Source organism: Pristiophorus japonicus, unplaced genomic scaffold, assembly GCF_044704955.1.
Source record: "Pristiophorus japonicus isolate sPriJap1 unplaced genomic scaffold, sPriJap1.hap1 HAP1_SCAFFOLD_147, whole genome shotgun sequence".
Classification (NCBI taxonomy): domain Eukaryota; kingdom Metazoa; phylum Chordata; class Chondrichthyes; family Pristiophoridae; genus Pristiophorus; species Pristiophorus japonicus.
The window spans coordinates 1,421,343-1,437,129 of NW_027251144.1; the positions used below are offsets into that span (position 1 = coordinate 1,421,343).

The 15,787-nt window shown below is 48.3% G+C and overlaps 2 non-coding genes across 2 annotated transcripts; one reads left to right on the forward strand and one right to left on the reverse strand.

Annotated features, from left to right (window-relative positions):
• Window positions 1-1,568: 1,568 nt before the first annotated feature.
• Window positions 1,569-1,640, reverse strand: trnaw-cca (transfer RNA tryptophan (anticodon CCA)). Its single transcript has one exon. It is a non-coding gene; the product is annotated as a tRNA-Trp (tRNA).
• Window positions 1,641-7,900: 6,260 nt separating this feature from the next.
• Window positions 7,901-7,973, forward strand: trnav-uac (transfer RNA valine (anticodon UAC)). The gene has a single exon. It is a non-coding gene; the product is annotated as a tRNA-Val (tRNA).
• Window positions 7,974-15,787: the final 7,814 nt, after the last annotated feature.

Sequence of the window (15,787 nt, forward strand, 5' to 3'; positions counted from 1 at the left end):
CTTCTCAACCATATCGTACCCGCACGCCGCCCGCGAAAGTGACCTGGAGGCATAAGCAATGGGTTGTAATTTACCCGCATCATTGACATGCTGTAAAACGCACCCGACCCTGTACGCTGACGCATCACATGTAAGAACTAACTTTGTACCTGGGTCAAAAAAGGCTAAAACACTGTTGGAACATAGAAGATTGAGTTCTTTATTGAAGGCGCGTTCTTGGGCGTCCCCCCAAAACCAATCTCACCCCTTTCTGAGTAGCATGTGGAGAGGCTCCAGCAGCGTGCTCAAGTTCTGTATAAAGTTCCCAAAGTAATTGAATAGCCCGAGAAAGGCAGGCAGTTCCGAGATATTCCAGGGCCTGGGTGCCAGACGAATTGCTTCGATTTTTGATTCTGTTGGGCAGATTCCATCAGCGGCAATCCTTCTGCCCAAAAATTCAACTTCAGGCGCGAGAAACAGACACTTGGATTTCTTAACTCTTAGGCCTACTCGATCCAATCGACTTAGTACTTCCTGCAAATTGCGGAGATGGGAGTCGGTGTCCCTGCCCGTGATGAGTATGTCATCTTGAAACACAACCGTCCCCAGGATGGACTTGAGCAGATTCTCCATGTTGCGCTGGAATATAGCAGCTGCCGACCTGATGCCGAATGGGCATCGATTGTACATAAAAAGGCCTCGATGTGTGTTGATGGTGGTGAGTAGCTGAGACTCTTCGGTCAGTTCTTGCGTCATATACGCAGATGTATCATCTAGTTTCGAGAAAAGTTTTCCTCCAGCCAACGTGGCAAATAGGTCCTCTGCTCTGGGCAGCGGGTATTGGTCCTGCAGGGACACTCTGTTTATGGTAGACTTGTAATCCCCACAGATTTGTACGGATCCATCAGGCTTCATGACGGGGATGATGGGACTTGACCAGTCGCTAAATTCCACGGATGAGATAATGCCTTCCCGCAGGTCCAGTTCGTGTTCAATCTTTTCCCTCATCACATAAGGCACAGCTCTAGCCTTGTGATGGACCGGTCTGGCATCCTGTGTGATGTAGATTTTAACTTTAGCCCCTTTGAAGGTACCCACACCTGGTGAAAGAGATGTTCAAAATGACTTAGAACTGTAGAGTGGTGTGAGATACATGACAGTAAGGTGAACGTGTGATTGGCCACACTGCGGAAACATCTCCACCTTCAGCACCAGGTCAGACGGAGATGCTGAGCGAGCAGGTGAACTGCAGGATCCCACTTTTTAGGAGCTGATCGTTGTGCCAAGCAAATGAGTTTTGCTTAATGACTAAAAATAAAAGGTGCTAGAAGTGGGATTCAAACCCACACTTTCAGAGCAGACTGAACACAACAGCTTAGACCGCTCGGCTGTCCTGACTATCGAGGGCTGTATATGGCCACCTGCAGGTTGATTTTGAACTTTTGTGTCTTGTCACAAGAAATAAATGAGGGCAACAGGTGTTTCTCTGCCTGACACCGGGGAAACAGTGAGACAGACCTTGGAGCAAGGGTCTGGTTATTGCCAAACAGCAAATAAAATATTAATTCCGGGATTACCCAAAAGAGCAGTGACCTTGACGTTATTTGAACACACAACCTTCTGATCTGGAGTCAGACGCGCTACCGCTGCGCCACAAGGTCTACACAGGGAGTGTGAGATGTTCGTCTATATGAAGATTCCGCAATACAAGGGGCTTTAAAATCCCTGCCCATTCCCACCAGGTATCAGAAGAAGCGCTCACCTGCCAGTCACCGTATGTTTTTGTTTAACTTTTGTGTTGTTTTCACGGGAAAGCATCATTAATTAACCCGTCATCTTCTTTTGTACAATGAAAGAAATGCTGACTGAGGGACAGTCGATACTTCAATCATTTGTTCTGTGCTTTGCATGTTAACTGTTCAACCATATCCCATTTTACACACTGTGATTTAGGAGTCTGGTTCAAAATCCTCATCGCTGGCGACACCAGGAATCTGGTGCAACTTTTGTCAAATTTAACAGCACCGGTTATTCCGACACGCCAAAGTTCCCCAGTGGATCCATTTTCTCTCGCTAAAAGTTATCAATTTATTGGTGAAATAAAGAGCAATTAAGGAATAAGGGATTCCTTTTGCTAGGAGAATAAAGAGCAAATAAAAACAGCAAATGCTGGAAATCTCAGCAGGTCAGTTAGCATTTGCCAGGAGACAAGACTCGCCTCCGATTGTTCCCCTATAGGAAATTTCAACACAATGTTCTCGCCCGGCATCGAACCGGTGACCTTGCATATGTAAAGCAAACGTGATAACCACGACACTAGGGAAACCTCTGGCACATGGACCTCAACAAACGGGAGCTGACCAGTGAGCTCCCTCTGTGCTGATCACCACTGATTTTTAATGTGGAAGCAAGTCAACCTCGACTCCGGGATTACCGAAGAAGAGAGGAGGATCAGGAATGTGTTGGCTCACCTGAAACAACTTCTGTCCCACACTGGAAGTTCTCAATCCTTCTCCTCCGCTGCCCTTTACAGAAATGTCACGTGTTCACTTCCACATCCTCACAGTGGGGCCACAGAGGCTCCTACCGTCTCCCCGCGGTCAGCGAACTCGCCCAGTTTGTAAAATTAAACCCGGGACATGTGTCCGGCAAAGGGCAGGAGAAGAGGGAGAGTGTGTAAGCTCATTCTGTAACAGATAGTAGTGGGGTTATTAACGGCGATTACAGCAATCATTAATCCTCTCACACACCTCAATTATGTTTCTGCGATGAACTGATTGAGAATGGAAAGGGTTAATGCTCGGGATCTTAACCACTCAACCAGGGAACAGCTTCGATAATTTGTATAAATATAAAAATATATATTTATATATGAACCTGTATGTCAACGGCAAGCTGTCTAGACCTCATGGCACAACGGTCGTGAATCTAACTTTGAGCGAGAGAAATTGTTGCACAGTGACACCCATTTCATCTTTTATTCCCTTTTAAACACTAGAAACTGAGACAGGGGGAATAAATAGAGAAATAAAAGCACAGGGATACAGACAAGAGGAAGAGAGAAGGGGAAATACTGTCCCCACCCAGAACTAATGCAGAAACCCCGCTGCTGCACTCGGGGTGGCCACCCAGAGCCTGGATACACTAACGTCTCAACAGCTCATTGACTGTCGGAGTGGGATCGTGCGGCGCTTCAGAAGACAGGTCGAAAAAGCAAAGTCACTGATTCGGTCTCACGTGCTTCTCTAATCAAGAGCAGCCACACACAAAAACTTGCTTTTATAATGGCTATACATTACCGTTATGATTGTCAAGCAGTTGGTTCATTGATCTAAAGGTGTGACTTTAGATGAGTCGAAGTTAAATGAAATTTGTGAGAAGTCCTGGGTTCCAATCCTGGACGAGTCCATTATTTTGCCGGCGAGTTTTGAAATTGCATAGAAATTTTGCAAAGGAAGACTTGCATTTCTGCAGTGCCTTTCAGGAACTCATGACGCCCCAAAGCGCTTTACAGCCGTTGAGTTATGTTTGAAGTGTTGTAGTATGGGGAAAGATGTGCCCAAATCACCCCACACGAACCTCAACTCTTTACAAAGGAGTTTGGTGCAAATAATCAGGTGCCTCAGGGACTTGGACTTTCTTTGATAGAGTTCTGCTTGTACCTGCATTCAAGCTTGAAACAGCAACTGGGCTTCCATCTCACGGGAGCAGCGTGTAGCGGTTAGCGAGTAGGTGACGAGGTTTGGGGTTGATGTGCGTCACTTTCAATCTTTGAAATTTCACCAAGCAACGAAATGGTGAATCCAACTGTCCCTGCAAGCATTTAGTTCCCGTTTAATCACAGGAATATCCGCAGTCAGGAGCTGAAAAGGATTTCAAACCTAATAAGGCTTCGGGACAATCAGAATACTTTGTCACAGACAAGGCACCAGAAGGCTGGAAGGTAGATCACACCTGTTGCGGGAGAGCTGGTTGGCAGTGACATGGAAGTGTCTGCAGTGTGCGGGATCAGACTGCTTCCACACATCCACAATGAATGTCCCACCCTTTATTTGGGAAAAGTGCAACTGAGAGTGGACAAGTTCCAACTGATCGGAGCAATCTGAAGCTTTAACTGACGGACGCCCTGGTTTGGGGTTTCTTGCAGTATGCACTTGTGTCAGTCTCTGTGGCGCAATGGGTTAGGGTGTTCGGTGCTAACCAAAAAGTTGGTGGTTTAAGCCCTCTCAGGGACTTCAACTGTTTTCCCCGAGGATACTGTGCCGCACAGTTCCAGCTTGTCATTGTGTGCTTTGGTGTCACGAATATATTCTGCAAACATTGCCAGCTGTGCTGTTATCCAGTGAGTTCCCACTCCAATACTTTTATGAGCATTCAGTTGAACTGTCGAGTTTGAGTGTATACAGAACTGAACATAGATATCAGAAAATTTAACAAGGCTGTGGGACATTGTGTTTTGTTAATATTGAAACATTAATACGAATAAATCCATTTTTTCTAATATTTAATTAAACGGGTTTTCAAAATGTTTCCGCCCAGTTTCGAACCAAAGATCATTCGCGGGTGAAGAAAATGTGACAACCACTACACTACGGAAACACTGCAATTGAAGTGATGTTAGGAACATAACCAGAGCTTTCACCTACACAGCTGGCCTACACTTCAGGAGCTGGTTTTATGAGAATAGAAAGACGGTGCTATATTTAGGAAGTCTGTGAGTGTGGCAGGAATTGATCTCGTGTTTCCCAGACATTACACATAGCAACAGGAGATGACCATTTAGCAGCAAGTGGTTCGGATCTGGAATGCACGGCTTGAAAGGGTGGTGGAGGCAGACTCAATCTTATCTTTCAAACGGGAGTTGGATAAGTGTCTGAAGGAAAAACAATTGCAGGGCTATGGGGAAAGAGCGGGGGAGTGGGACTCGCTGAGAGTCGGCACTGGCTCGACGGGCCGAATGGCCTTCCGTGCTGTAACCATTCCATGATTCTATAAGTTAGCGGCACATTTCATAGTGTGGGTGGAAGCAGAGCATTGCAAAGGGACATGGATTGAGTCGGCAAAACTAGAGGCATCTGATTCAGGAGATTCTGGTGAAGCGGAAATTCGGGAGTTTAATGACTTGGAAACGAACATTTTTGTTTTGTGCAGCTTCGGTCAGAGAAATGTTTGTGAAAGGAATTTTTTGCAGAAAGGGATGCAGCATTTCATCTTCTGTCTTAACACTTCTTTCTGGGTGTCGGGTGTCATTTCCTTTCGATGTTATTCTTTCAGAATGTATATTTTCTTTGGTGTTTCACAATAACCAGACCCTTGCTCTAAAGTCAGTCTCACTGTTTCCCCAGTCTCCTGTTGATGTTACCAGCAATGAACATTTTGAACCAGACCCCGAAAGCAGTGTGTAAAATGGTTTATGGTTTAAGAGTTAACTTGCAGAGCAGAGATAAATTATCCAATTATGGAATCTCCTTCAGTTAGAATTTCTTTATTTGTGCAAAAGAAGATCATCGGTTAATTAACGATGTATTCCCGTGAAAGCAACATAAAATGTAGTTAAAAAGTAATCAACAAACTTGGTGTTCGAACCCGAGAATCTGATATTAAAAATCTCACGCTGTATCAACTGAGCTCGCTGTGCTTCTGCTAAAGCAAACGTTTTTGTCACTGATTGCAGCCAGGCGCCTGTTGGCTCCGCCCCAGATGTTTAAACTTGATGTCGAAGAACTGCCAGGATCTTCTTGAATGGTGGACCAGGCTCGAGGGGCCGAATGGCCTACTCCAGCTCCTAATCCTTAAATGTTTCTGATCATATGACCTTTCACAGGAGAACAATCTCGCCCTGAGCATGCATGAGGAGAAAGCTCCAGAAAATATTCCCACCCGGTGAGCTTTCGCATGTGAGGCGAACGTGTTAACCGCGACACTGCGGAAACATCGCCACTTTCAGCACCCGGTCAGACAGAAATGTTAAGCGAGCAGGTGAACTGCTGAATCCCACTTTTAAGGAGCTGGTCGTGGTGCCAAGCAAATGAGTTTTGCTTAATGACTAAAAATAAGAAAAGGGATTTGAAACCGCGCTTTAAGAGCAGACTGCAAACTGAACGCAGCACCTTCGACGGCTCGGCCATCCAGACTGTAAGTTCATTTAAATTTTGAACTTTTGTGTCTTGTGACATGAAGTAAATGAAGGCATCTGGCATATCTGTGCCTGACACCAGGGAAACAAACATTGGAGCAAGTGTCAGGTTATTGCCAAACAGCAAAGAAGCTTGCAACTTTTGAAGAACAATGATCCCAACATGATTTGAATACACAGCTTTCTGATCGGGAGTCAGACACACTACCGTTGCACCACGAGGTCTACAGTGCAAATTGTCCATGTTTGGAAACATGAAGGTTCCTGAAACACAGTTTCATTTACCCTGCATTGGTGCAATGAAAGGGCTTTAAAATCCCCGGCCACTCCCACCGTGGGTCAGACAGCATCAGAAGCAGTGCCCACCTGTCACTCACCCTCTCACGCCCGCTTTCATCACCTGCTGCCCGCGGACTGCAGCAAATCCAGTTCATCATCATCATAGGCAGTCCCTCAAAGAGAGGATGACTTGCTTCCTCGCCAAAGAAGGATGAGTTCACAGGTGTTTCAATATTCCAGGCCCTGAAATGTATGTTGAAGGGTGGAAGATGCCTGTGCGTGGATTTTTTTAACGTGTGCTGGCCGTTGCACCCCAGCCATCACACGGGCTTGACAGTTCGAAGTATTCGTCCAGTGGCAAGGGTTAAACAAGACGACTGGAGACCAGCTCTGCTGCACGGACCCAGTATGCACACATATCACAGTGTGGGCTGGTCTGTGCTGCCCCTGGGCCCCTGGGCCCCTGGGCCCCTGGCCCTGAACTCATGCCTCCCCTGGGCCCCGATCACATCCCTCCACAGTCTCTCGCCGCTCCTTCGTCCCGATCTCGCCGCTCCTGCTGTATCTGCCCACGCTCCAATCACTGACCTGGACCTTGATGACATCACACTTCGCTGCCGCCACCCTCCTGCACCAGCTCGCGCTGCTCCCTGGAGAAGTCTCCCGGGACCTCCAAGCTGCTCCCAGGGCCGCTCGCCGTTCCTTTTATGGCCCCGACCTGCCGCTGGTGTTCTCCCGTTAGTGTATCCAGGCTGCGGGTGGCCACCCCGAGCGCAGCAGAGGGGTTTCTGCATTAGTTCTGGGTGGGGACAGTATCTTTCCCCTTCTCTCTTCCTCTTGTCTATATCCCTGTGCTTTTATTTCTCTATGTATTCCCCCTGTCTCAGTTTCTAGCGTTTAAAAGGGAACAAAAGATGAAATGGGTTTCATTGTGGAACAATTTACTTCACTCAAAGTTAGATGCACTGCTGTTCGCCATGAGGTCAAGGTAGCTAGCCATTGATATTCAGGTTCTTATATAAATATATATAAATATATCAACATCTATCATAACTGTTCCCTGGTGGTCGAGGGGTTAAGATCTGCCGCACTGACGTGGTAACGATACTCGATCAATTCATCGCATAAAAATAATTGAGGTCTGTGAGACGATTAATAATTGCTGTAAGCACCATGAATACCAATACTTTCTGTGATAGACCGAGCTTACAGACTATCTGGCTTCTCCTGCCCTTTGCCGGGCACGTGTTCCGGGTTTAATTATACAAACTGGGTGAGTTCACTGATCGCGGGGAGACGGTAGGAGCCTCTGTGGCCCCACTGTGAGGATGTGGAAGTGAACACGGTGGCTGGGTGATCCGTGACATTTCTGTAAAGGGCAGTGGAGGAGAAGGATTGAGAACTTGCAGTGTGGGACAGAAGTTGTTTCAGGTGAGCCTCCTCATTCCCGATCAGCAGAGGGAGCTCACTGGTCAACTCCCCTCTGTTGGGGCTGCTGTACCAGTGGTTTCTGTAGTGTAGTGGTTATCATGTTTGCTTTACACGCAAAAGGTCCCTGGTTCGATCCCAGGCAGAAACATTTTGTTTAAACTTGCCAAATGGGAACAATCGGAGGCGAGTTGAGTCTCCTGGCAAATGCTGCCTGATTTGCTGAGATTTGCAGAATTTGCTGTTTTTATTTGCTATTTATTCTCCTGGCAAAAGGGCTCCCTTAATCCTGAATTGCTCTTTATTTAACCAATAAATAGATAACTTTGAGTGAGAGAAAACGGATCCACCGGGGACCTTTCGCGTGTGAGGCCAACGTGATATCCGCCACACTGCAGCCCATCAAAGGGCGAGAAACCACTGAATATAAAGGATGAGCTCACAAATATCAGGGGCAGTGCAGTCTGGTCAACGTCAAACCCTCCTTTCTTATTCAGCAGAGGCATGAACTGGAGTCAGACGCCACAAAGTTTAATTAAAGACACAAATACAAGTAACACTTCTAAATCTTTTCACTGTAAAATTATTTTACTTTATTTGAAATCCTGCTGCATTGAATCTGAAAAGGAGCACCATAGGATTCTATTTTCTGTGCACGGTCGGAATAACCGGTGCTGTTAAATTTGACAAAAGTTGCCCCAGATTCCTGGTGTCATCAGCAATGAAGATTTTGAACCAGACTCCTAAAATACAGTGAGTAAAATGGGTCAACATGCATAAGAACATAAGAAGATAAGAAATAGGAGCAGTAGTCAACCATACGACCCTCGAGCCTGCTCCGACATTTAATACGATCATGGCCGATGCAATCATGGACTCAGGTCCACTTCACTGCCCGCTCCCCAAAGCACAGGACAAATGATTGAAGTATCGACTCTCCCTCAGTTAGCATTTCTTTCATTGTGCAAAAGAAGGTGAGGGGTTAATTAATGATGCTTTCCCGTGAAAACAATACAAAAGTTTAAGAAAAAAACATACGGTGACTGGCAGGTGAGCGCTGCTTCTGACACCTGGTGGGAATGGGCGGGGATTTTAAAGCCTCTTGTATTGTGAAATCTTCATATCGCCGAACATCTCAGACTTCATGTGTGGACCTTGTCAGGCAATGGTAGCATGCCTGACTCCAAATTGAAAGGTTGTGTGTTCTAATCATGTTGGGGTTGCAATTATTTTCAACATTGTTCTTCCAGAAAATATTTTCTTTGCTGTTTGGCAATAACCAGACCCTTGCTCCAAGATCTGTCTCACTGTTTCCCCGGTGTCAGGCAGAGATACGCCTGCTGCCCTCATTTATTTCATGTGTCAGGACACAAAAGTTCAAAATCAATCTGCAGGTGGCCACATCTAGCATTGAATACTCAGGGTGGCGGAGTTGTTTAAGGTGCTGTGTTCAGATCGCAGTCTCCTCTGGAGATGCATGTTCGACTTTGACATTTCTTATTTTTAATCATTTAGTGAAACTCTTTGTTTGACACCACGACCAACTCCTTAAAAGTGGGATTCTGCAGTCCACCTGCTCGCTTCACATTTCTGTCTGACCTGGTGCTGAAAGTGGAGATGTTTCCGCAGTGTCGCGCTTAACACGTTCACCTCACAAGCGAAAGCTCCCTGGCCGAGAATATTTTCTGGAGCTTTTTCCTCATACATGCTCAGGGGCGCGTTCTGTCCTGAACACTCAAGCTAAAGTGCTGAGTTCATTGCCCATGTTGTTAGCAGCCTGCCAGTGAATCTGTTTAAGATGTTCAAACAGATTCCTGACAAAGCTGTCCCGGCTCGCTTCCCGGAGACACCGTGGTCACCAGTGCCCAGTTTCAGTGGGTCAGCCCCGGGAGGTTGGCCATCCGTTCGAGAATACCCAAGATCAGGGATCAGTCTACGGACAGGGATCCCCAGCCGGCAGCCTTCGGCGGTGAGGGACTCACAGGAGAGGTCGTGGTGGACCAGCCACTAACTGAGAGTCCCCAGCCTACAGCCCCCGGCTGTGCAGAATCCTCAGTTAATGAAATGAACTCAGCAGCCACACCTAAAGGGGAAGTGTGTTGTTGCCCCAGAGGGGCCATTCCCCCGATAATGTGGGACTCAGGCACACCTCCAGTCAGAACACTCTGGGTCCTGTGGTACAGACCGCCTTACCGCCGGCCACACAGGCAAACCAGAGGCTGAATAAGGGAAGGAGAAGAACAGGGATTAACTTGGCCAGTCGGAGACGGGTGGCAGATGTATATAATAACACGATATGAGTTTAAGAATGTTTAAGAGTTCTAGTTTTAAATTAAGATTTTAGAAATTTCAGGTCACCACAACCTCACGAGGAATCCATGGGTAAAAATTAGTGAGAGGAATAAGATCGGTTATGAAGGAGTTGTGGCCGGCAGTGTAAGGGATGGTTTTCAGGGGGTCAGCTTGCCCTTCTGACCTTATATGAGTGGTTCCGAATCGCTCGCTGACCCTTGGTTCTCGACACTGGAATTATGAAGGGACTGTGAAAGACTTGGACAGACAATCGGTTTCAAGGTAGGAAGAAGGCATGGCTTTATTGTGTTTAAAAAGAAGTAAAAGGCACACCTTTAATAACACACACAGACCAATACACACTGAGGGGTACAACACATTGAATAAATTGTCAAATTACAGCCTGTGGGGAAAAAAATATAGCTTAAACTGTAAATGGAGTAAAGAGGAGAATGCAGATACATTTACACAAGTTATCCCAGCCTCCCCCCTCCCAATTACCCCAACTAACTAAGTTATAGCTCTTAGGGTTCAGGGGCTATGCTCACCAATCCCTTTAGACAGTTGCCGGTGATTCGTGGTTTCAGGGTTCGCTGCACTTGGCCTTCTAGGCGAGCCGTACCCCGGACAGAGGAGAGGACTTCGAACTGCGTAGTCTTCGGTTGGGGTGCGTCCGTTGATACGCTAAGTTACGTTTTGGATGTATGGGGTAAGTACCCACTTTCTTTGGTTAGGAATAGTTTTAGTTAGTCCCTTTTGGTAATTTCTGCCGCGTTGGGTCGTTCAGAAGTAGATTGTAGAGTGATTGTCAATTTGTTTGCTGACAACCTTCCGTTTCGTGGGCCTCGTGCTCGGTCAGTTCTTGATGAGTTCTGGTAGTTTCCTTCACTGTTCCATTTCTTCACTGCAGAGGAAGCAGGCTGCTTGTGTTTGTGTCTGTGTTCCAGTCTGTGTCCTTGTTCGAGTCAGTGCGAGTTCCAGTCTGTGTTCTGTTAGTTTTTCCTTGTAAAACTGGGGGATAGATATATCCCCCAAAAAAGGCTTTGTTATCTCCCATCAAATCTCTTAGGCTCTGTTTAAACTGTTCTGTCCATTGATTTTCAAATGTCTCCTTTGTCGGCAGTAACTCGATTAGGGTGTGAGAATGTGCTATCACTGGTTTTGCATTGTTTGAGGATTGTCCAGTTTCCTGACCATGATTTCTATTGTGCTTGATTGGGTAATTCGATTATCTCTTATGGGGTGAATAGTTCCCCCCAGACAGTCTGGTATCCTTAATACATGAATTTGCTTCACAGAGTTTAGCCCCACCTTCTGTACTCAGTAACTCTTTTTTGCAGCCAAAATGTTGTAGTATCTTAAAATTGATCTGCTCCTTCCCATAGATGTTTCAGGGATCTCAGGCTTCTGAAATTTAGGTCCATTTTGAATTCTCTTTCCTATGAGTCCAAACACTGTGGGGGGCGGGGGGTGTCTCGATGAATGCATTCCCTTTTATCCCCTGCAGGCGTCGTCTGCCCCTTTAAACTCATTTTAAAAGCCCAGAAAGGAATTCTTCTCCTCTGCAGGGGAAAGGTACCAGGCATCTTTGCGAAATATTGGTAAATTCTACATTCCCCCCCTGTGATACCATGTCATTTATGGTATCATCTTACAGGTGAGCAAAGTTCCTGGCTCTCAAGAAATAACCTTCCCTGTAAATTAACTAAACTAATACCCAAAATATGCATTACACTTGTGCAACATCACCACAGATACACACTTTTCCCTTTACAGGTACAAACTTTTTACGTTTACACCCTCCCAGCTTGGAGGGGGTTCCATCCCTACAATTGCATTTCAGCACAGTTACATTTCATTTCAATTGCATTATATTCACCAGCATGTAGCCAACGTACAACCACATTACAGAAGGAAGAACATAGATTCAAATTAAACAACATCAATTGGTCTCCTGAGGTTTGTCCATCACCCGGTAATGTCTGGATCCTGCCCTTGAGAACTGCTCTCAGGCTGGCTGACACACGAGACAAACTCAAAACAATCACCAAAACATTACTGAAACATTACCCTCAATTCTAAACTAAACCTTAAAATGTAAAATGGTAGAGTCAGCTACCTTCGACTAAAAATTAGAGCTATGTACAACCGCCACCCGTCTCCGGGTGGCCTGGTTAGTCCCTGTCAGGCCTATGCCTTGTGCGGTCTGATAGCCGCCTGGATGCTCGGGTTTCCCCGCAGCCGGTGAGCTGGAGACTCTTGTCTCTGGGACAGCTCGATGCTACTGCTCCTGTGAGACCCTCACCGCTGGAGGCGGCTGGCTGCGGGTCCCTACTCTGAGTGGCCTCTGTACTTCTGACCTTCGGCCTTTCCTGTCGGGCTGCCCTTCTCCAAGGGTAGAATCACTGAGGCTCAGCTGCCGGTGACCACGGTATCTTTGGCCGTGGTGTATGGAGGGTCCTTCTCAGGGCTTGGGTTACTGGGGGTGCGTACGAATCCCAAACGATGGGTGGGATAGCCCCTCCAGTACTGCAATTCACCGTCCCTATAGGCACGGTTTCTGAGCCTGCCACATTCCCTGTGGGTCCTCCACCGTCGGGGGCGGCCAACGGAGGGTCCCTGTCCTGAGGACAGTTCACACATCCCGGCTGAACTCTGTGCTTGGCTGACCCTGGGTTGTAGAGCTTGCACTGGTTGATGTGGAACCACTTAGTACAGCGGGGCAGCTTTATGGCATCGACCATCGGGCTTGCCTTGTCGACAATGCTGTATGGCCCCATATATAATGCTTCACAAACCCCGACCCGAGCATGGTTCCTCACCATGACCTGGCCTCCTATCTCCCATTCGTGGTGTTTGCTGGGTTCTAGCAGCAATCGGTTACTCTGATGCTGTCTGCCCATGTTACTGCAGCCTGCCAGTGAATCTGTTTGAGGTGTTCAAACAGGTTCCTGACAAACCAGTCCCAGTTCACCTCTCTGAACTGACCTTCTTTGAGCACCGGGGCGAGGACATGGGTGGGGGTCCGCATGATCCGGCCAGTCATGAGCTCGCGTGGGGAATACCCCGTGCTCTTTGACTGGCTGGCTCGTATCCCCATTAGGTCCAACGGTAAGACCTCCACCCACTTTTGGGGTGAGTCTCCTGTCTCCTTCCGCAGCCTTTCTTTAATGGTGTAGTTTAAAAGCTCCACATTACCCGATGACTGTAGATTGTGGGCAATGTGCCATTTCCCCTCAATGCCGTGCACGTTAAGGGTTGCCTGCAATAACTGCCCGGTGAAATGGCTCCCCTGGTCCGACTCCACATACTGTGGGAGTCCCCACCGGGAGAACACTTCCCTCACTAGAGTCTTAGCTGTCCCTAGTGCGGTGGCTGTTCGGCAGTTGAAGGCTTCAACCCATTTTGAGAACACGTCCACCAGGACGAGGCAGTATTTGTGGCCTCCCTGGGCGGTGGGTAGTGGCCCGATGTAGTCAATTTGGATTGACGGCCATGGTCCCTCTACCATCCTGACGTGTCCTAGGGACACTTTCCTTTTCTGGGGGTCAGGGTTGTTCGCAGCACACACCAGGCATTTCGCACAGAACCCACGGACGTCCTCCCTGAGTCCCGGTCACCATCCTGCCTGTTCCACTCGTTGCCAGGTGGTCTCAGGCCCGGGGTGTCCCGCTCCTGGACCCTCATGGGCCAGTTTTAGGAATTCCCTCTGGTGCTGCTGTGGCACGACCCATTGTCCCTCTTTAACCAGCATGCCTTCCTTAACGGTAATGGCTGCTGTGCCGTACGGACCTTCTACTCTCTCTCCTCCAGCTAGCACATTCAGGACAGCTTTCAGGACTGGGTCCTGTGCCTGAACTGTTTTTAAGTCCGGGGCCAAAGCTATCACTGTACTCTCTGCTGCCCTGTTCTTATTCTTGACCGCTGCTATGCGGCCGGTGTCATAGGGGTCCCAGAACTTTCCCGTGCGGGCACCTTCTTTGGCCAGTTTGTCAGCCTGTTGGTTTCCCTCTGCACGGGGTTCGATTTTTGAATGGGCCTTCACCTTATGTATGTAGACCTTTCCTTCTTCCCCCACCGCTGGCATGATTTTCTCCAGCAGGGGCTTGATTGTCAGGGGTCTCCCGTCAGCGGACGTGTATCCGCGACGGGACCAGATAGCCAGGTACTCCGTACACGAATTGCAGGTGAACATACTGTCCGAGCAAATCGTGTACGGGATAGGGAATTCCTCGGGGTGGGTCACCACGTACATTACGGCGGACAGTTCAGCATGCTAGGCGCTCATGGTGCTGGGGAGCTTGATTGCCAGGGTAATACCTGCCCTTGGGTCATAGGATCCGCACCCAGTGAGTCGTTTGCCAGCAGATACCGTGCTGGACCCATCCACGTAGATGTCCCGGCCTGTAGGGTGTAACCCAGCCCGAAGGCCAATGTTCACCTCCCATATCCCTTCTACGGAGCACCTGTGGGCTTTCCCTGGGTTGATTAGGTTGGCTGCGAGCCTTGGCTCACGGGGGCCTTCTACTCTGAGGTCCATCTGGGAGAGGAGCAGGGTCCAGCGAGCAATGCGGGCACTGCTCACCGTCCCGTCCTTAATCCTCCCATCTAGGAGCATCTGAGTCGGTGTGTGGTGGGTTAGGAGTGTTAGAAGAGACCCTCCCATGAAGAGCAAGCATCTTTTCACTGCCCAATGTGTGGCTAGGAGGTGTCTCTCACAGTTGGAGTACCCCTTCTCCACATCTGTGAGGATCCTGGGAGGAGTAAACCACCGGTCTCAGCTGGCCGTGCCGCTCTTGAAGCAGCACTGAGCTCAAACTGTCCCCGCTGGCTGCCCCTCCAGGAAAAACTCCTTTCCTACATCTATCGCTCCTAAGGCTGGCGCGGTCTGCAAGTCCTTCTTGAGCGGATTAAATGCTGCCTCGCAACCCTCATCCCAGTCCCACTCTACACCCTTGTGTAGGAGCCTGAGCAGAGGGGCTGCGGTGGCTGCATAATCCTCAATGAAGTCTCTGCAGTGCCCAGTGAGCCCTAGAAAGGATCTTACCCCTGTCACTGTGTTGGGGGCTGGTAACTCCTGTACTGCCTCCCTTCTAGCCTTGTCTATGGCCCTTTCTCCAGCGCGCACAGTCAGCCCCAGGAATTTGACTTCCTTCTGGCCGATCTGTGCCTTATTCGGGTTTACTTTAAACCCTTCTTCTTTTAGCAGCTCCAGCAGCTCAGCCAGCAGTGGGCCATGCTCCTCCCCCCTGATCGGTAAACAGGAGCAGGTCATCCACATACTACACCAACTGCTGGGGTCTGCTAAAGCCCTTTAAACAGTTCGCCATGCATTGGTGAAAAATGCTGGGGCTGTTGTGGAAGCCTTGGTGAACACAGTTCCACGGGTATTGTTGGCCCTTAAAGGTAAAGGCGAACTTGTACTGGTCCTCCCGTTTTAAAAGAGTGGACCAGAACCCATTTGAAATGTCCAACACCGTGAAAGTGGTCGCGGATGCTGGAATACTCCCTATGAGGTCCGCTACGGCTGCTACAGTGGGTGCACAGGCAGGGATATTCTTATTTAGTATTCGATAGTCCACGGTAGCCCTCCATGAGTTGTCCCATTTCTTAACCGGCCACAGTGGAGAGTTCACATGGGTAGCTATCGGTCTTAACACCCCTTGCTCTACC